The sequence below is a fragment of the Calypte anna genome, chromosome 2, assembly GCF_003957555.1.
Source record: "Calypte anna isolate BGI_N300 chromosome 2, bCalAnn1_v1.p, whole genome shotgun sequence".
Lineage (NCBI taxonomy): Eukaryota > Metazoa > Chordata > Aves > Apodiformes > Trochilidae > Calypte > Calypte anna.
The window spans coordinates 36,462,885-36,483,202 of record NC_044245.1 but is presented as its reverse complement, the minus strand read 5'-3'; the positions used below and the strand labels follow the sequence as shown (position 1 = coordinate 36,483,202).

General features: G+C 38.8%; 1 protein-coding gene across 4 annotated transcripts in view; it reads left to right on the top strand.

Annotated features, from left to right (window-relative positions):
* Nucleotides 1-8,285: 8,285 nt before the first annotated feature.
* The window catches only part of TBC1D5 (TBC1 domain family member 5), a 308,217-nt gene continuing 296,184 nt past the window's right edge, over nt 8,286-20,318 (top strand). For 3 of the 4 annotated variants that reach the window (XM_030445410.1, XM_030445409.1, XM_030445408.1), the window contains exon 1: nt 8,447-8,488. The gene's annotated coding sequence lies outside the window, so the exon portion shown is untranslated. Of the gene's footprint in view, nt 8,489-20,318 lie in introns of all 4 variants that reach the window. The other variant, XM_030445412.1, reaches the window with a different exon arrangement.

The following is a 20,318-nucleotide window of genomic DNA, read 5'->3' as shown; positions in this document are numbered from 1 at the left end:
AGACAATCACTATCATAATGAGGTTAACGGATATGATAAATTCAGCAGAAACGTTCTTTGTTTTTGATTGACTTTGTGGCTGCAAACTCCTAACTTTATCCTTCCCAGACTTTATTGATAAATATTTTTACGGCTAATCTGAATATTAATTGACACATTTAAAGCCTTTGTGAAATCCTTGAGTGAAAATAGTGTCAATAAAAAGTAATATTATCTTGAAAACACCTTAGAGAGGGAGTTCCTTCTTTTTCTAGGACACCCCTCTGGTGAAGAGGCATGCTGCTACATCAGATCACCAGAGAAGATAAGATTGCTCAGGCACAGAGGATCCTGTGTATATTTTGCAGAGCCAGAGGGCAATTACTGTACTGTCATCTGGCCCACACAAACACTGTATCAGGAAAAAAGAAAATTTAAAACACATTTTTAATGCTGCAAGATGAAAAAATAGTGCCATAAACAATTGGGACTATTCAGTGTATGATATTTTACTAATTTCTAAGTGTTAGTGTCCCTTTTAAGACCCATAAAAATCTCAACAGTTGTGCTGCTGTAGGGCTTACACTTACTTGTTGTAAAAAACAAGTGGGAAACAGTGTAATGAGAGAGGTGCTCTTGCCCTCAAATTCCTTTAGGCACTAAATTAGAGTTCTCCAAAATAGGGCATGGATTAGAACTACCATTTTCTGCTTTTTCTGAGGGGAACACTCATTTTCAGCATAAATGAAAGCTGGTGTGTGTTTTTTCACCTGTACATGGGGATATTCTTTTATGAAAGGAAATCTGGAAATATAAAAATCAAAGTGAAAATGAATACTCTTTTACTTTTTGTTTTCTCTACCCTTGTTCCTAACTTCCACCGATACTCCAGCTGCATACTAGCAACAGTGTGCATGGCCAGTTATTCTGATCAATGTAAGCTGAATGGAATCTTCTGCATCAATAACTGAACAGCTGAGAACATCTTTAATTATGTTCTAGACTAGTAAAAGGACAGTGTAAAATAATTATTGGCACACTACATTAGTGTTTAAGAACAACAGCTTTAGGCCACACCTCGAGTACTGTGTCCAGTTCTGGGCCCCTCAGTTTAAGAAGGATGTAGAGGTCCTGGAACAGGTCCAAAGGAGGGCAACCAGGCTGGTGAAGGGACTCGAGCACAGGCCCTATGAGGAGAGGCTGAGAGAGCTGGGGCTGTTCAGCCTGAAGAAGAGGAGGCTCAGGGGAGACCTCATTGCTGTCTACAACTACCTGAAAGGAGGCTGTAGCGAGGTGGGAACTGGACTCTTTTCACAGACGACCTTCAACAAGACAAGAGGACACAGTCTTAAGTTGTGCCAGGGGAGGTTTAGGTTAGATATTAGAAAGAATTTCTTCACGGAGAGGGTGATTAGGCTATGGAATGGACTGCCCGGTGAGGTGGTAGATTCTCCGTCCCTGGAGACATTTAAAAAAAGACTGGATGTGGCACTCAGTGCCATGGTCTAGCAACTGCTCCGGTGGGTCAAGGGTTGGACTAGATGATCTCTGAGGTCCCTTCCAACCCGGCTAATTCTATGATTCTATGATTCTATGATTTTTTTAGAAAAAAAAATTAAGTTTGGTGTGGGAAGAAACCAAGGAAAAAGGCTAACTGCAGAGGAAGAAAAAGTACTGAAGTAATTGGACAGCAGAACAAGATTTAAAAAAAGCTATCAGAGGTAAAGTTACTCAAACTTTCAATTTGATTCTCTTCTCAGTTTTGGAGAATGGGCAGGTGCTCTACTCTGGCTCCCTGCCACCCATCCTGCCTTCACTGTGGCTGCCTTGCTTCCCTGTCTTCCTGCTTTGCTTCTTCCTCACTTCACTGGCTTTAGTCCTTTCCTTCTATCAAGTGGCAGGAGAAAAGAAGACCTGTCATGCCACAGACGAAGGCCATGCTCAGAGAGAGCCAAGATGCTCTGCAGGGAGCAGGTGCAGCAGAGCAAGCCTACCAGAGCTGCATCATCCCTGTAGCTTTCAAACTGCACTGTAATGCTTTGAAATATATGAGCAAGGCAGAGAATTCTTAAAAATTGCCCTTTCAGTGAGGATCACCTGTTACCAAGTACTGAATCTTACTAGAAGGGGTAAAGGCTTTCTTAATCATAGGCATTTTTTTTTTAATTTTTATTTTGTAGAAGGACGGCTATGGCACCCAAACAGGGATGTAAAGCAGTCAGGATGCAGGCACTTTCAGCAGTGGTACTAAAGCCAGTATTAGTATTGTAGCAAGTATCAAGCTTGAAATGCCAAAACTGAGTCACACAGCTTAAATAAAAAAATTCTAACCTTTCTCAACAATATTTTTATTTAAAGAATTGTCACTTTCAGCAGACTAACAGATTTTGCTTAAACTAAAAAAAATAAATAATAAATAAATCAAACAAGAATTTTCCCAAACTTATCATTTCTAAGTAAAGATAAGACCATCTGCCCACTTAGACCAGCTGGGTGTCTGGCCCTGAATGTCTGATATTTCATGCCAAATTGAGTAGTTATCAATGGTTTATTATTTATTTATTTATTTATTTACTTGCTTTAAAAAAAAATTAAAAATAAAATAATCAATCCACCATTGATTAATTTGTTTGTTGACTGTTTCATTTTTAATGCACCTGAGGTGTCTGGCTGACATACTGGCCCCCAGTTTAAAGCTAAATGAAGTCCTACCACTTCCAGTGGAGCTCTAAGCAAATGCTATCCTGGGAATCAGACTTTTGTTTTCAAAAGAACACAAATGTTCATTTATCAAATTAACAATATCAACTGCTTTTAGAATGTTTTATTTATGTATCATGTTTAAGTGACTAATCAGAATTGCTTATTATTAACTACAAATGGTTTCTTATTTACATAAATAAGGCTTATCTCATTTCTCTTGCCAGTTTTGGCTTCCTTGCTAGCCATCACAGACTGCATTGGCAACCTCAATACCTTCACTGGTTTTGCCAGCTTAAGTGGAAATAAATCTGATCTTAATTTTTAAATTGTGGTTTCATATTGATGAGGTATTCAAGATTAATTTGAAAATTTGTTTTTTATTCCAAATTTTTCTCAGACTCGCCTTTCTTACACAGCTTGGATTTTCACAGCTTAGTTCCATTCTCATGTTCATTGATTGCAATTTGATGCCATTGGTGCTGTTCCTCAGCATATTGGTGGTACACAGTTACTGGAATTGTAAAAAATTAAAGATTTCATCCCTTGCCAATGCAGAATTGTTATTTATTTAGTTTGGGGTCTATTTTAATTTTGACTCATTTGGGGACTTTATTCAATACACTAAGGGTTTGCTTAAACAGGGACACTCAGGAAAGTTAATCCAAAGTAATTAAAACAGTGAATTTAAAGTGGATTAGTTAAACCACATTAAACCCCAGTCCACACTGGGGTTTAATGTGGTTTAACTAATCCACTTTAAATTCATACCTTTAGTTAATTTGGATTAATTTTCCTGAGTGTCTCTGTTTAGACAAGCCCTAAAGCTCCAATCCTGTAAACAATTTATGCACACGAGTATTTGTATGTGATGCACTTAATTAGCCTTGATTCAGGAAAGCACTTAAACCCTGCTGAAATCAATGGAACTTAAGTGTCAATGGATGGTTTTGCCTGAATTGGGACCAAAGGCACCACATGCAAAAGTGTTGGCCTGGACACTCATATTCACAGGAATCACTGTGTGTTTTTGGATACTCTTAGGAGGAACTTTTTGTGAAATCCATCTTTTTTTCTTTTTGCACTTCTGCATAAAATCTCTGTATAGCCTTGCTCCACTCTAATCAGTTTCTTTATCCTTCTGGGGAAAATTTTCATCATTCCTCCTGCTCACTCCTCCTTGCTTGACTCCAAAAAAATTCAGAACACGTTAAGTAGAACCCCTTTGTCAAACTTACACAATGAGTTTTATAATTTTGATGAGAACTGTCAAGATGTCAAGTTAGGTATCTTTCTAAAAAAGTGCAAGCTCTTAAGTTTCCTACTAGAAGAAGGCACTGTATTATGTTGAGCAGTTTGAGAAGTGTAAGTAGTAAAAGGTGAATTAAACTGAATCTTAGTAGTTGACATCTGGGTTCACTGAGAGCTCATCTGAACTCCACTAAACTGAAGAGTTTTAAAATTAAGACCTATTTTGGTTAAAATGTGAATCTTATGTCCAGGCCCTCTTGTAATTCAGAAAAAAAATTTTTGGTTTTTTCCCCTTCTTTTACAGGAATGTAGACAAGAAGACTCTGATGAAGAATGAAAAGGACAGAACAAAGTTTCTAATTATTTGAGGTTTTTCTTATGATTGGTAACTATTTTTAAAGAGTGTACAAAAGCAGAACATTGAAGGGAATAAGTGATTATTTACAATGGAAACTGCAAGCTGCAAGTGGTGCTAAAAAACCTGTACTGAAAGAAAATTGAAGTTTAATATAACTATAACTTAGTCCTTGATGCATGTATAAAGATTTCATCTCATTTTAGGCTCCAGATACACTGGAAGTAATCTATAAGTGTTTCTTTGCTTCTCTATGAGAATACAGTTGATACAGAAGGGAGATTCTTTAGACTCATGGGAGAAGCTGCAATGATTAAAACTTCTATGAAATCTTCTCAGACTTATGAGACTGCAAAATTTCCTGGATTCTGGATGAAATATGAAACCCAAACAACATACTGTTGCAAATTAAAGTACAACTGATGTGTGTATTTTTATATAAATATATTTGTATATAGAATCATATATGTATATGCACTCAACAGGATACATGTGCATTATTCACAAAATATATATTAAAATGTGTGGAAATAGAGGTCCTGGAACAGGTCCAAAGGAGGGCAACCAGGCTGGTGAAGGGACTCGAGCACAGGCCCTATGAGGAGAGGCTGAGAGAGCTGGGGCTGTTCAGCCTGAAGAAGAGGAGGCTCAGGGGAGACCTCATTGCTGTCTACAACTACCTGAAAGGAGGCTGTAGCGAGGTGGGAACTGGACTCTTTTCACAGACGACCTTCAACAAGACAAGAGGACACAGTCTTAAGTTGTGCCAGGGGAGGTTTAGGTTAGATATTAGAAAGAATTTCTTCACGGAGAGGGTGATTAGGCTATGGAATGGACTGCCCGGTGAGGTGGTAGATTCTCCGTCCCTGGAGATATTTAAAAAGAGACTGGATGTGGCACTCAGTGCCATGGTCTAGCAACTGCTCCGGTGGGTCAAGGGTTGGACTAGATGATCTCTGAGGTCCCTTCCAACCCGGCTAATTCTATGATTCTATGATTCTATTTATATTCTGTTTGCGTACATTAGTTAACTAAGAAAAAAAAAGTAAGATTTTTTTACTTTGTATTTTATTAAACCAGCAACTCCATGCCATAATACTTGAAATCAGATGAAATCCTGCTCGCTAGTTCATTTGCATGTAATAGCTTTACTGTATAGTTGATAACCAAACGGGACATCCTATCACCCACCACCCCCCAAAGGACTGGAAACTAGAATGCTTATCCAGATACTTTTCCAGATGAAACTCAGGATGAATGAACAGAGAAAGTCAGTATTTTCCATTTGTCTTACCCTTCTATTGGCTTCTGCCATAACAGGTGTGCAGGTAATACTTGTAATTTTTGCTGTGCATACCACTTACATTTGAAGTGTTAAGAGTTTGTGTGTATAAAAAACTTCAGGTATTTCAGGCAACACCTAATATCAGAAGACAGCAACCACAATCATTATTTTCTTCACTTACACACCTTTATTTGTGACTCTGTAGAAGGACAAACTTTAAACAGAGATGGACTGTTTTTAACCCCCCCATAACGTTGCAAACACAGAAATCAATAATATTTGCAGGTATTTTACCCCAGTTACTGTTGTGTAAACAAAAGGGATTCATTCTGTTACAGTGTTTCAGTTTTGGGGTGGAACCTCCTTTCATGCTTAAATTGGCATTTTAAGTGTTAAGCTGAGCCTAGGAATGGATTGCCAATGAAACAAGAACGAACTCCTTTTGGCAGATTGTGCTGTTGTTTTTCCTGCTGGCTTTCGTTCTAGCTTCTATTTTCGATGGGAAAATTTTAATATTGAGAATCCTGAGAGGGCCAAATCTTTTAAGACATCTCCTAAGTGTACACACAAGTAGATATCCTATGCTCATATAATTACTCTAGCAGTTATTTAGACAACTCAGAATTGTCTGATTTGAGTACAGTGAGAGCATGTGCCAAAGGCAGGTACATACTTTTAATTATTATTATTATTATATTTTTAGCAGTAGTACAAAACTACATGTTTATAGAAAAAACTTTTAATACTTGGAGTAAAATTTGTACTTAGTGAATCCTGCCTATACATCTGTATCTTGAACATGCAATGTGCCTTAATTCTTTACACTGTCATTCCATCCCCCAAGCACGTTACTTTTGGGATGTGTTCTGGTCTAAAATGCACTGTATTCCAAAGATAGGAAAAATGCATTTTGGTATTTTTCTAGTGGACAGGTCACTTTGATACACACAGACTGACTGTTGATGGCTGTATGATTTCTAAAGTGGATGTTATGCCTTGCACTGAAGAGAATTATCATTTCATCACTGAGGTCTTCTAAGTATTCAAAGCATGATATTATTAGACAAGAATGCGATGCTTGGCTTTTTTTAATATCAAGGAAATCTTAATGTATTTTGGGGTTTTTTGTTGTTTTGTTTTAGATCTACTACACTTAACTTGAAATGGCTCTTTCTCCTTTAAACAGTCTGTTGTGGCAAGAAATTCAAATGCATTGCTTTAAAACACTATCATCAGCAGGCTGGAACCTACATTGGTCTCTCTTTTCCTAATCAAACATCTGGGAATCAAAAACATCTGTAGACTGGCATGGAGTTAAAATTTACTGTCTTTGGCAAAACCACGTAGATGGGCTGATTATCCTGCCCTGAAAGCAATAAAAGTTCCCTTCTGGGAATCAGGGGAATTATAAAAAATATCTTCAGAGTTTAGATACAATACATTCATCATGTAATTATTACTAAAATTACTTCCTGTTTCACATTTCTAGGTATATTTCTGATTGATGATCTTTCTTCCTATGTTGCCCTGAAGCATGATCTAATAGTCAAACAGTGCCAGTTTTAGGCTCATTTTCCCAATACTTGGGTTCAAATAATAATTCTGCTTCAGCCAGTATGGATGATGGACTATTTCTCATTTGTCCTTTTTGTCTTGTACTTCAGGCCCCAAAGAAAAGTTCAGATACTCAGTGCATTACCAGGCATCATTATAAATTATACATTTGTCACATAGAACAACCTAGGACACACATAGCTTTGTGTTCAAATGGTTGTAAAAATACATGCAATGATGTTTCCCATGCAAGTAAAAGGAACTCTCTGACATCAGGTATTCCTCTACAAGAGTTCATGTTTTGTCAGGAATTTTAATGAAGAAAAAGTCAATCCCAAGGGAGGGGAAGATTTACCAGATTTCCTAAAAACGTGAACACAGCCTATCTTTTTGAATAAGCTGATCTCCAATGATTGAAATCTGCCTTGAAAATTTGCGTGTTGTCTTGGGTGAACTTCTGCTTGTAAAAAAAACCTGCTAAAATGGCTGGTTCTTCCTCAACAGTTTGGACAACACACCCCTGGCTCTCCCAGGGCTCCAGCCTGGGCTCAGCAAACACAGCCCAGCCCAGTTTATTTTCACACCATCACTTTTTTTCTCCTTTCATCAAGAAGTTTCCCAACCAGCCTGAACCGGGCCAGTCGCTTTCAGGGAACAAAGTAGTGGATTCACATTAAATTTCCTCATTTTAGGCTGCTTCCCCGTTCACCCCCGCCTCCCGTGACCGCTGAATACCCTCCTAACTACTCTTCGCGTAGGCTTTATGAAAACACAGCGCCCCGGACTTCCTCAGAGAGTAAAAATTTAGGCCCAAGAACAAAAGGAAAAAGTGATTTCTAAAAATCCCAGAGCCCTTTCGCTGCTGCCCGCCGCAGCTCCCGAGGAGCAGGCGGCAGCCGAGCTGCGCAACAGCCCCAGACGGGGGAAGCCCCCATCTTCGCCTTCTCCCATCCGCGGGCCGTGACTCCGCAGCTCCCCGGGTACCGCCAACCCCGCACCTCCGATCAGAGATAGCTGCGGCGCTGCTGGATGCGCAGGCGGCCGCGGCCCCACGGCAGCACCGGCGCTTGCGCGGAAGGAGTAGGGGGTGGGGAGGTGGTGTTGGTGGCGGTGAGGGGCGGTGCCATCGCGCTTCCCCTCGTGGGGAGAGGGAGCCCTTCCCCTTCCCTTCCCTGGGCCTCCCCCATTGCCTCCCCCTGCCCCGCGTCCCTCGCTGGGCGCCGGGCCGGCGCGGGGGTCTGTGTGCCGCGCAGGGAGGGAAGAAGGAAGGGAGGGAGGGAAGCGGGAGGCGGGGAGGGAGAAAGAGAGAGAGAGGCAGAGGCTGAGCCAGATCTTCATGCCACTGCAGGCAGCAGCAGCAGCAGGTAAAACCAGCCCCAGAGCATATACTCCCCTTAACCCGCTTGCCCCCCATCCCCGCCGGCCGCCCTGCAGTCAAAGTGCGCCGGCCCCTACCGAGGCCTTTCCCCGGCGACAGTGGTGGCGGCGGTGGTGCCTGGTCGCGCCGCCCCGGCAGGCAGCAGCGGGGCCGGTAGGGGCGGTGAGGCCTGCGCGCACCGGGCCGCCGCCGCCGCTCCTCGGCCTCCCTCCTGACACTCCTTCCCGCGGGGCTGCCCGCCGGACCGGGTGTCGGCCCGGTGCTCGGCCCGCCGTGTGCTGAGGGCAGGTGCTCCCCAGGAGGGTTCTCTGGAGCCAGAGTCTGGGAGATGGGAGATGAAAGCAAGGAGGGAGGAGAAGGAGGAGGCAGATTTGTCACAAGGTTCCCCTCTCTGAATTTTTTTTTTTCAATTGTTGATTCTGGTGGCTGAAGAGGGAAGTTAAGGTCTTCGTGTTTTTTTATTTTTTAATTTTTTTTTTAAACAGGCCTTGAAGAAGAGTGTTTAGAAGCAGTTTGGTTTCCCTCCACTTTCCTGCCCCAGAGCCTCTCTTTCTCCCAGCTCTCCCCTGTCTGGCTCAGTCTGTGCTGGCTGTCCAGTTTATTGCCATCAGTGGTAGATGTTTAACTGTCAGACCTGTTTTTCTCTGGAATGCAGTAGTTCAGGTGCTGCACAAGTCTGTGTTTCAGTGCAGGCGCTGCCGTTAGCACATTTCAGCTATTTGAGAGTTTTATCCTCCGTACCATACCCATCAGTAATTTAGTTTAGCTACTTATCCCATGGTATTACGTATACTGGTCTGCTTTTAAGAAAAAAAGCCATCAGCTTGGTATAACAGTGCTTTGCTGGTATATACACGTGAAAGTGATGTAGACATGAAACAGTCAATATCCAAAGTGTGCTGAGATGGGACTCAGGAGACAAGAATATTCTTCTGCCACTCAGCTCTACAGAATCCATGCACTGCTTTACTCTCAGTAGTTCTGCTTACCTTCCCTTTTCAAAGTACTCTGAAACTTGGTTAACAAACACCACATAAGGGAAATACTTATTTCCAGACCAATAACTTAATTATTTAACTTCAGTTTAACTTCATTGAAGTTATTTGCCCGTTCTGTTACTTGCCACGCACCAAGTCAGCTATTTACTGATAATACTCCTCTGTGAAAGCTAAAGCTTTCAAAATATACTCCAAATAAATATGGACCAACTGTTGCTATTGAAAATGTTTTTAAGAATTTGAGGGTCATGAAACATTAGGTTAAATAAAACCTAGATCCTACCTCTGGTTCATGTTTTACTGTTACATTTGCAGCTTCTGGGCTGAAATGCCGTAAGATCTAAAAGTGTGCAATAAGAAAAATACACTGTTATTGGATGATAGTGATTCCTGGTTTTGAAACCAATCCTTTCTTTTGTAAATGTTATAATTGTCCGAGTTAAGACAATCATGAATTATCATTTGTCAAACTTCTTTTTTACTGACACACGTAGCCCATGTACAGCCTAAATGGTATTATTCTGTAAGTCATATGAATATGTATAATAGTAGTGATGACTGGAGTTGTTACAATTAAAGTTGTGTTGTAATACATTCAGACTACCAGGTAAACAGAATTAGACACAGCCTACTTGAAAGAAGTTGTTGAGTTTTTAAACTTTGTATGGTTTCTTACTTGAAATTGGTAACTGCTGTTGAGCCAGCAGCAGGAGCTGACTGTGGTGTGAATTGTGAACCTACATAATGAACTTCAGTTCATAACAAAGCAAGAACAATTAGTATTTTTATGTGTAAGTGTTTAAGGAGAAGATGGTGCAGGTTTTTTTCCTTCTCGATTTTATGGTGGCTTCAAAATATAGATCCTGAGGTATGGTAATTTCCTATGAAAACTGAGGGTTTCCAGAGATTATAATGGTATCCTGTTAATAGATGAAGGCAAGAGACTGTTCTCCAGTCTTGTGGATGGGAAAGAGACTAAATAAGGCTTGTACTGTTAGCTTTGTTTACCATTTAATTAAATTTATGAGAGTCTTGTATGTTTCATTTCATTTCACCTTCTCAGAAATCTGAGGAAAGGCACAAACTTGATTTTTTTAACAAGTAGTTTTTCAGTTTCTTCTGTGATGTTACCAAAGCTCGCATGTCACACAGAAATAATTTGGAGCTTTTCTTAAAATACTGTGCCACCTGCACAAGTGGCACTTACTTTTGCGAAGTCTAAGTGAAAACATTCCTCTCACGTTTTTCTTTCTTTGTGTTACAACGTTGCCTTTATTCAAACGTTGTTCTTCTCTCTTTTGTTTGTATTTGAATAGCACTTGTATCTTTTGGACTTTGATACTTAGTATTAATGTGGAAGAAAAACTTGATTTGGTGAAAATGTTATACGTGCTCTGCCAGTCTATGATTTACAGTAATGTAGAGATACCTTTGCTGTCTCCAGGTTATTGTTGCCATTATAATAACTTCCTTTTTCACTGGGGAGGGACTCTGCAAAAACCTGTTTTACACTTTGACCTGAAGGAATTCTGTTGACAAAGTCTTAAAAAGTTTACTTTGTTCTCCATCCTTAGGAGCTTTATCTTAAATAGTTAGGTATGCTGCTGTAATTGGCAGCAGCTGTTGCTGAGAATAGTGGAGGATGGATAGTTTCTGAAGTAATCAGTTGCTGGTCCATTTGAGGCTTTGTTGATTAGCACGTGTAAAAGCATTTTGGATCAGGAGCCAGTGATGTCTGCAGAGTGCGAGCGTGGTGTGTTACCTGAACTGTTTCACTTAAACTCTACACAACTCTGTAGTAAATAAGCTATAGGTTTTGTGTGGTTTTCTCTTCTAGCCCAGTAACATGCCCAGAGCAATTCTGCAGTTCTGTCAGTAGCTTATAAAAGCCCAGATCTTTGTCTGAGTTGTGCTCTCGGAGGAAGAGGGCTGTTAGGTGGGATAGAAGGAGTTGCTTGCTTGTGTATCCTTGTTACATTAGTGAGGCTTAAATTCTCCATAATTGATGTCCAAAGCAAGGGGTGTAGATGTTAGCATTCACAGCTTTTAAGAAGGTTAATGAACATGAAAATTCATGTTCTTTTTATTGATGTTGAATAGAAAAAAAATATGAATACTCTGAATCTGTTGGGAATCTACGTGTAAGTCTTTGAGAAGAAAAGGTTGACCATATCCAAACTGAGATGGGATAAGGAGCAAGAGTCAAGGTGGAGCAATTAGTAAACTGCATCCAGACCTTAGAAATTAACATTTAGTGTTCATTAGCCTATTTTGAGAAAAGGTTGATAAATAAACAAGAAATAGGTATTTTGTCTCTGTTGATGGTTAGGTGTAGATCTCCCAAAAGCACTGAGTCATAACATGACCTGAAGTCTGCTTGGAAATAAGTTAAAAATAATAAGAATCATGTGTTACAATGTTGAACAGATTCTAGCAGAGGTGAGATGGTATCATGGTACCTGTATTCTAGTATACCCCAATGTTTTCCTTCTGTACTATTTCAGTTAAAGGGCTTCCTGTTCTCTTAATGGGCTGGCAAATCATTATTTTAAGTTTATTAAAGAACATCATTACCACACTACTAATTAATCTAGTTGTGCGTATGTGAAAAGTTCATGTGCTTGCTTAACTTGCATTTAGTGCTGCATCATGTTCTGGTGCATTAGGGTGGGTATCAAGTCTGTCTAAATAACTGAACATTTCACCTTAAATCTGAAACTGCTTCAGTTTCTGTTTCAATGTTGGTTTTTTTTCTGAACTTCTACTTGGCTAAGCTTTTTTTTTTTTTTTTCTTTTTTTTTTAAAGTGTAACAAGACACTGAGAATCTTACCATTTACTTCTCTGGATGACTTGTTTCAGTGATTCATCTTTTCCACTATTTAAAAATAAGGCATGCAATTATTGTTTGAATACATTTGAATGCATCTGTCTTTCACTGGTTCTTGTTATATTGTCTGAATTCTGTATGGTATCAGACTGCCTTGAAACTTGATTTGTCCCTGTGACACTGTTTTCACTCCTTTGCATGGTAGCACGCCATAACCTTTAAAGACAGATACAGATTTTAAAATACACAGTTTTAAAAGACCACCAGCAGATCACACATTTGCTGGGCTGACTATTCTAGGACTCTTGGATAAGTGTAACAAGAATACTGATTTTAAATGTTTGTCTCAAAGTTCTTCAACATCTGATATGAAACATCTTTTTAACAAATGCGTTGGTTAGAAAATTGATATAACGGGATACAGTTATGCCATTTTGATCTTTCCAACTATAGAATGAAGTATTTATTGACTTTTTTTGATCTTTATGATTTTTAACATTGGTGCCACCTCTGTCTTATCATGAGCCTCTGCTGTTGTTGAGGTGGTGTTTGTTACCAGCTCTCCTGGCTGTGTCATACATGAATGATTTATGTTTCTCAGTTTCTACATTCCATAACTCTATATAAATGGTGATCTAGCCTCTCCTTTTCTACATTGTTGCTCCTGGGTTTTTTTGTTTTGGTTTTTTGTTTCTTTGTTTCCGTGCACTTGCTTCTTTTTTCAAAACCATTCCAGGTTTTGAACCACTAGGATGAGCTGTAGCCAGAATTCTTAGCTGTAGATTTGCTTGACCATAGATAAAAGCCCTCTTAGGGAAGATTCTGTTTTCATGTTTTTCTGTCTTCGGTTTTTCATCCCAATCAGTTTTGTTCTCAGCTCTTTTCATTTTGAGAAATTTTGAAACCTTGGGAATAAAAGTGTGAATGTATATCATATTTTACATAGATGTATCTCTGTGTTTACATAGATGTAATCTCTGTCTGTATGATCTGGTCATGATCTGTAACTCTTGGACTAGTCCCAGTCTCTGGTCCAGTGATTTACTCATTTTAGCCATTGTAATGGGATATATGATGATTTCTCTGTGTTGGCTGTGGTGAGTGCAGTTAGAAAACTATAGCTAATGATTTGTTAAATGTGTTTTTACTGTTGGCTGTTTATCTTGGGATACTAGATTTCATTACTGGAGACTTAAGTTTGACAGTTTTCTTTCAGCACATTGCAACTTGGGCTTACAAAAGAACCCCTCCTGCTCTCTAGTTTGGGTGATGATCTGTAACACACCTCTACTGGCATCACCTCCTGAGTGAGCTGTATATAAGCATTACACTTACGTGTAGTAACCTTTGGTTCTGAACTATCAGGCAGTGAATGTCTGAATGACGTTTCTTGAAACCTGGGTTGTGCCTTCTTGTTAATAAGTGGTAGTTTAGTGTAATCTCTATTTTTTACACAAATGGAATCAGGGCATGTTGGGAAGTAGTATAGATGTGTCATACTTGTGTACTGAGTTGTGTATAGAGAATAAACTTGAATTTCAAGAAGCTATGCAATTTGTTGGAGGTTCTAAAGAATCTTTCTATAACTGTAGAAGTACATTTTTGGCATTTAGTCTTCACTCTGATGTTAGCATAAGAATTGTAAGGGTTTGTAAGTTTGTAAGGGTTTACTCTTTGATCCTGAGTGTTCTCCCCCTAGTATTTTTCCTGTTGGTACCTAATTTTATACAGGTGGACATTTTCATTATCCATGGAAATAAGTAATCTTTATACAAATTTTACAGTGTTGTATTTATAATCTACCTTCCCACTGCCATGCTCAACACTCTTTTACTAAATTGTTTAGAGTAGTTTAAAGCTCAGTAGTTACTGGAGCAGAACTGATGTTTATTTCTTATCTTCTGTGCTTAAGATGTGTCAATAACAAATTTGATTTGTCAGCATTCTGCCCATTTACTTATGTTTTTAACACCATTAATCTCATATGGTGTTGATGAATGTGTTTGTATTCTGGATCCTGAAATTTTCCATTAACACTGATGCATGTGAGCAGTGGCTCCTGCATCCTGTATGGTGTTCATTCTCTTTCCTCCTTTTTTTTTTCCTCCTGTCAAGGCTCTCAGTGGGGCAACACCTATATCTCTATGAAGATTTGCCTCAATTTTACTGTTTGAAACTTGATGTGTTGGAGAGTTCAAAACTGCTGATGTATTTGCTGATCTTCCCCAAAAGATTCATTTTTCAAAATTAAGATTTTCTTAAATCATGATATTTTTTTTTGTCATCTCTGCTTTTGAAGGCTTTGTCAGTGTTCTTATTGGCCTTTCAGATGGGAGTTTGACTGGTTTTTAAAGGTAGAGGCTTTTAAACCTGTAATGGTGCGTTTCACGTTTATTTCTTAATCATTCTTATAATGCTTGCTGCACTGTAAAGCAGAGTAAGAGGATCCAGTGTCAAGGTGGTACTTTGATTTCTTGCATCTTCTTGACTAAACTTTATCTGAAGTATTCATGATTTAAAACTTAGTAGTTTCCCAGAGCCTTTTAGCTATAAGTCTAAATGGGATTAATCATTTTCTGTGAGAGAGAAGTGAGTTACTCAAGGACAAACAACAGCACAAAGGGGAAGCTTCGGTTAGATTTTTTAATATCCCATCACAGCTAATACAGGACCACACTGTAAAATATTTGATAAATCACACAATTAAATGAGGTTGTTAAGTGGGAAAAATGAAATGTGTTAAATAGAATATGTGAAAGAACTTTGAGGAGTGAAAGAGTTGTAAGGAAAATAATAGTAACACTTATAGAACAAATACAAGTAAGCATTTTGTATACTATTTTAAAGTAAATCTGCTAGGTTATTTGATAATTGTGCTGGGAAGCATAATGGGGTTATTTATTTTTTTAATTTTTTTTTTTTTTTAGTGGAAAGAGTGATTCTCTGCTGATAGTCATGCTTGTTTTGCATGTCCTGCTTCCTGTAGAACTTATCCGTACTTTCAGAACTGTGGCTTGAACACCTGCAGTGTGTACAGTTTTTTATTTCTATTAGAACCACACACTTAAATATGTGAGAGCTTTGCTTGTCTTTCAGTTATTCATGACCCAGGAGCGTTGTGTTTCCTCTGTTAGGCCTGACTCATTTTAATGTACCTCATTTACACATATGCCTAATGCTAATTAACAGACACAGTTTGGGGAAAGTTTATAACTTCAAATATCTAACAGGTCAATTTTTTATATGCATGTGTGTGTGGTTTTTTGTAGACTGGTAACTAAACCTCCTAGTGATGACACCATTTAAAGTTTGTTATACCCCATAATGTTTCTGTAAAAAATGAAAATATTATTTTCTTTTGAAGTAAGCAGAAATACACAATTGTAAAGTTAATTTTCATGGTTGGATGAGAGAGCAGTGGGTGAGCACAAGCAGAGGAAAGTGCAACAAGCAGGAAGTTTCTGACTTCCTGTAATCAGAGGAAACTTTTGTCCCTGTCAGTAAAAAGGTTTCTTCTGAATTCAGCAGTGATACATTTTTGTTTTCCGTATCAGTACCTTGAAAACAAACCAAAACAAAGGCGCCAAAACTACCACCAACAAAAAACAACTAGTTTTTCTAGATTGAAAGAGTGTGTTAGAATTAGGACTTCTGGAGTATATTTTGTCAAATGTGCTTTTCCAGGAAGACAGCAAGTTAGAAGAATTGAGAAAGTATTATGAATGAAGGAAAACTTCAGTGCTTTCTTTGAGAATTTACTTCTTGGTTTTCTGGGGAAGGAGGTATGTCAGCATAAAATGCCCTTTGAAATTTTATGTTGGTACTTCATTTATTACTTTAAATAGGTTCATTTGGGGCAATTCAACATTGAAATTGAATATTTGCTCCCATGTAACATTTCTAAAAAATGCAGCCTTTTTCCCCACTCTGGCTGTGTCTAAGACAGTATAAATAGTTTACACTTGGTCACTTTTTCTTCTCTAGTTCTTCTCTAGTCAGGGTGGATTTTACCTAGTAGGGGACCACTTTGTTTTTTGGATTTGTGCAGTGTATGTGCATCATCCTGACTTTTATTAACTATACTGTCCGGATGTCTAGAGTGGAAGATTGCTTGATTTGGGTGCAGGATTATAGTTGAGGCTTGACTGCAAGTCAAGGAATTGGAAAGAGGTTCAAGGGATAGAATGAAATAAGTATAGAGCAGGATGTACTTCCCCCTTTCTAGCTAATTACCAACTATTTATGGCTCCTTTCATACTACAAATGTTTCAGAACTGGTAATGGACCCAAGCAGTTTGTTGGTTGCTTCCCTTTCCCACCTTTCATCACTGAAGTATGTTCCTAGGGTGAAGTGAGAGGGATTCTGTACCTGAGAAATATAAACATGTATCGGACAGATACAAGATAATACTGATTTTTCATACCCAATGATGGTGTCAAACATATACCTGGTGACATCATGCTGCCTTTGCCCACAAACCCAGAATCCATTTATCCCAAACTTCAGTCCTTATGAGTCTCCCTATGAGTGAGGAGGAGCAAAGGACAGTAGCAGCTGCTGTAAGTGAACATAGCTTCTCTTTGACATTTGGCATGACTGGTATGGATTGTGGTTCACATTGATAATGAACAAGTGGCACTGTCAGCTCTTGCAAATCCCACTGAGATGCTGTGTTGCTTTAATAGCACTTCTGTGCACTCTGCAGCCTCAGTGATTGGAAAAAGTCCTAACTTGGTTTTAGTATGTTTTAATTTTTTTTTCCCCAGTCTTTGGGGGTTTAAGATATACTGGCGAAGTTCTTGTATATTAGAAGAAAAATATGTAGCTTCACCTATAAGTCAGTGTTCAGAACTGACATATGCTGGGAATTAAGGGATGCTGTTGCTGTTTCATAGCTGTTGGGTGAGACTAGATTTTTACATTAATTTACAGTAATAGTGTATGATCACTCATGGTTATAATTTCCACTGTGAATAATTTTATCTGAGAAGAGGGCAAATATGGGCTGAGTGAGCATCATTTTATTCCTTGTAACAGCTTACCCAGATTGGGATATTAGTATGTTGATAGACTCATGCTATAATTTTTGTAGGTTGACTGGAGTGCTTAATTTTCTAGAGCTTCCATTATTTATCATTTAGTCCACAAGCATGTTAAACACCTTCTAATACAGACAGTCAATCTTTTGCCAGTGTCTGAAGATAGCTTCCAGTAAGGCTTAGGGTAATCTTTCACCTTCTGTTATGCTCGGGAGCTTGAGACTCACACCATCCCCTTCTAGAAGTAATTAATCAATCCAGCTCAAACCATACGAGCTTGAGAAGGAAGAATGGCATAATAGGAAGTGGGCAACCAGGGCTTAAGCCAGTGGGTTTAAGAGAAAAATCTTCAAAATAATCCTTAAGAGGGATTGAGCAGCCATTTTTTTTAATTGTCTTTTTTTTCCTTATATTTTTTAAACACTGAACTTTTCTTTTAGATCCCTCTTATCTGTTTCTCTGCAGCCTCACTTTATCCTAACTCTTGTAGCCCTGAACTTTCCTGAGTATGAAAGAACCTGGCATACTTCTAAGATCCTAAATTCCAGAAAAATAGAATAAAACCAAACCCAGCAAAACTGATTGTGTGTCTTGAACCCTTGCTGGCCACTATTCTTTTTTGGTTTGTTTATTACAGTGTATGTCTCAGTCTTTTGTTTCCCTGATTTTTGTTCATGCCAAGCTCCTCTGTGTCTGTCTTTTCAAGCTGTAAGTAGGTCCAGCTGCAACAGAAATAATTGTGAGGTAGTATTGTGGTTTAGCCACAGTAGGCAGCTAAGTACCACGTAACTGTTCATTAGAAAAATATGGGCAAGGAAGAATAAGCTATCAATAAAGATTCAGTTTCAGATATTGAAGCAGATTGTATTGGCTGTGTTTGTGGGAGAAATGGAAGACACAAATTTTACAAGCATTTTTATTAAGGTTGTCTTTGAGTAATGTAAAGTGTTAATGCAATGGTAAAGGTGCAAACAAACAGAATAGTATAAAATTGCTGACAAGAGACCTGATTGTTAAAGGTGATTGTCTTTACAGTTATTGAGGACTTTGGTAACCAGTGAGATGAGCATTTTAGGAGTTGTGCAGTCCATGGATTGATTAGGATGTGAGTTGGATTACATGGAAAAGTAAAGAAAAAGAATTTCAGCTGTATAGACAGGTTGACTCTTATATGTACAGTATTAAAATCACCACCAATAAAATTTCAGGTGAGATCTGAATATATTGGGAGATAAAGAGGAGCTGATGATCACCTTCTCATTGTTCACCTGTAGTGTTAAAAATTATGACAAAAATGTTCTTGATACAGAGAGAGGAAAAAGTGGTCAAGGATTTATTTGGCTGAAGGAGCTGGGCTAGTTTAACCTAGAGAAAAGGAGGCAGAGGGGAGACCTTATCACTCTCTACAACTCCCTTAAAGGAGGTGTTAAAGGGGTGGGGATCAGTCTCTTCAATGATGTTTCAAGTGATAAGATAAGGTATTGGCTTCAGGTTGTGCCAGGGGAGGTTTAGATTGGATGTTAGGAAGAATTTATTCACAGAAAGGGGTGCACAGGGCAGTGGTGAAGTCACTATCCCTGGCTGTATTTAAGTGTCACATATAGACAAAGTACTTGGGTTATGATTTAGTTAAGGACTTAGTAGAGTTAGGCTAACAGTTTGACTCGAAGATCTTGAATGTCTCTTCCAGCTCAAAGGTTTTTCTCAAAGATTTTTCTCAAATATTTACTTGCTTTAGAAAGAAAGAAACCTGTTAGAGGTACATTAAATTAAGCTGACAGTCTTTCTGATGTGCTTGGTATACCAACTATGCTTTAGACCCTAAAAAAAAAACAGAGACAGAAGTTGCCATCGAGTCTGTAGATTGCTAGTATTTTATTTCAGCTAATGCTCTTACTCACTCTGACCAGACAACCTGTAAAATTATTAGTCAACTTCAGCATAAGTGAAGGTTGGGTAGCAGTTTCATTTTTTCAGCGTGAGAAAATTTATCCTTCAAAGTCTTGAGTTAACAGTTTGCAATGATTTTGTCATGGAAAAGTATCCTAAACTGACAACAATGAATTAACTGCCATTTCACTTGAGACTGATTCCTGTCTACAGCTAGAATTTTGCTTGGTGAAACGCTGTGGCCATGCCAATTGTATTCTCGTTCATTTTGCTTAGTTTTGAAGGAACTGAAACAAGTGTCAGTTCCAGAATTCTGTTGTGGCAGCTAATAATGGGTTTAGCATCATTCATTGCAATGTCTGTTTATAGTATCTGGTGGATACTGTGGCTTTTCATGTAGTCCCTTCTGATACACCAACCTCTCCCCTGCAACTTTCAGATGCATTTCAAGTATTTTTACTTCCATTTGACACTTGCCTTTTCTGACTCTGAAGTTATGTTTCCTGTCAGTTCCTCTCAGAATCTGTGCCACCGTTATCGCAAATTGTCTTGAAGACACAGGTGAAAGATGACAGACAGTGAAATGAAATTGAAAGCAATGAAAATTAAATTCGAAAGCAAGCTTTCTAATCATGTGTACATCTAAACAAATGAAAAAAAAAAAATTAACTGATACCTGTCATCCTCCACAGGTGTAAAACAGAGGGAGAGACTCTCTCTTCCACCCAGACATTTGCTTTGATACCTTCCTCTCAGAGTTCTAGCTTTCTGTCCAGCCTTCTTAGAATTCCTTAGAGCCGGAGCTTTAAGTTCAATGCTCTGCTGTAAGTTCTGTCATCTATGACAATTCGTCATGGATGATCTGACTGCCTCAGACCTTGCTGGGAATTCCTGAATCCATGGGCGTAAATAAGTTCATGAAGGACTGGTTACCTTATTTATGGTACGATGAAAGAAAAAAAACAAACAAAAAACCCTGACTCCCTGTATCCTCAGCCTACTTGATCTCTTGAGGAGAATCTTTTATCACCCCTCTACTAGAAAAGATCTTACAAGTCCA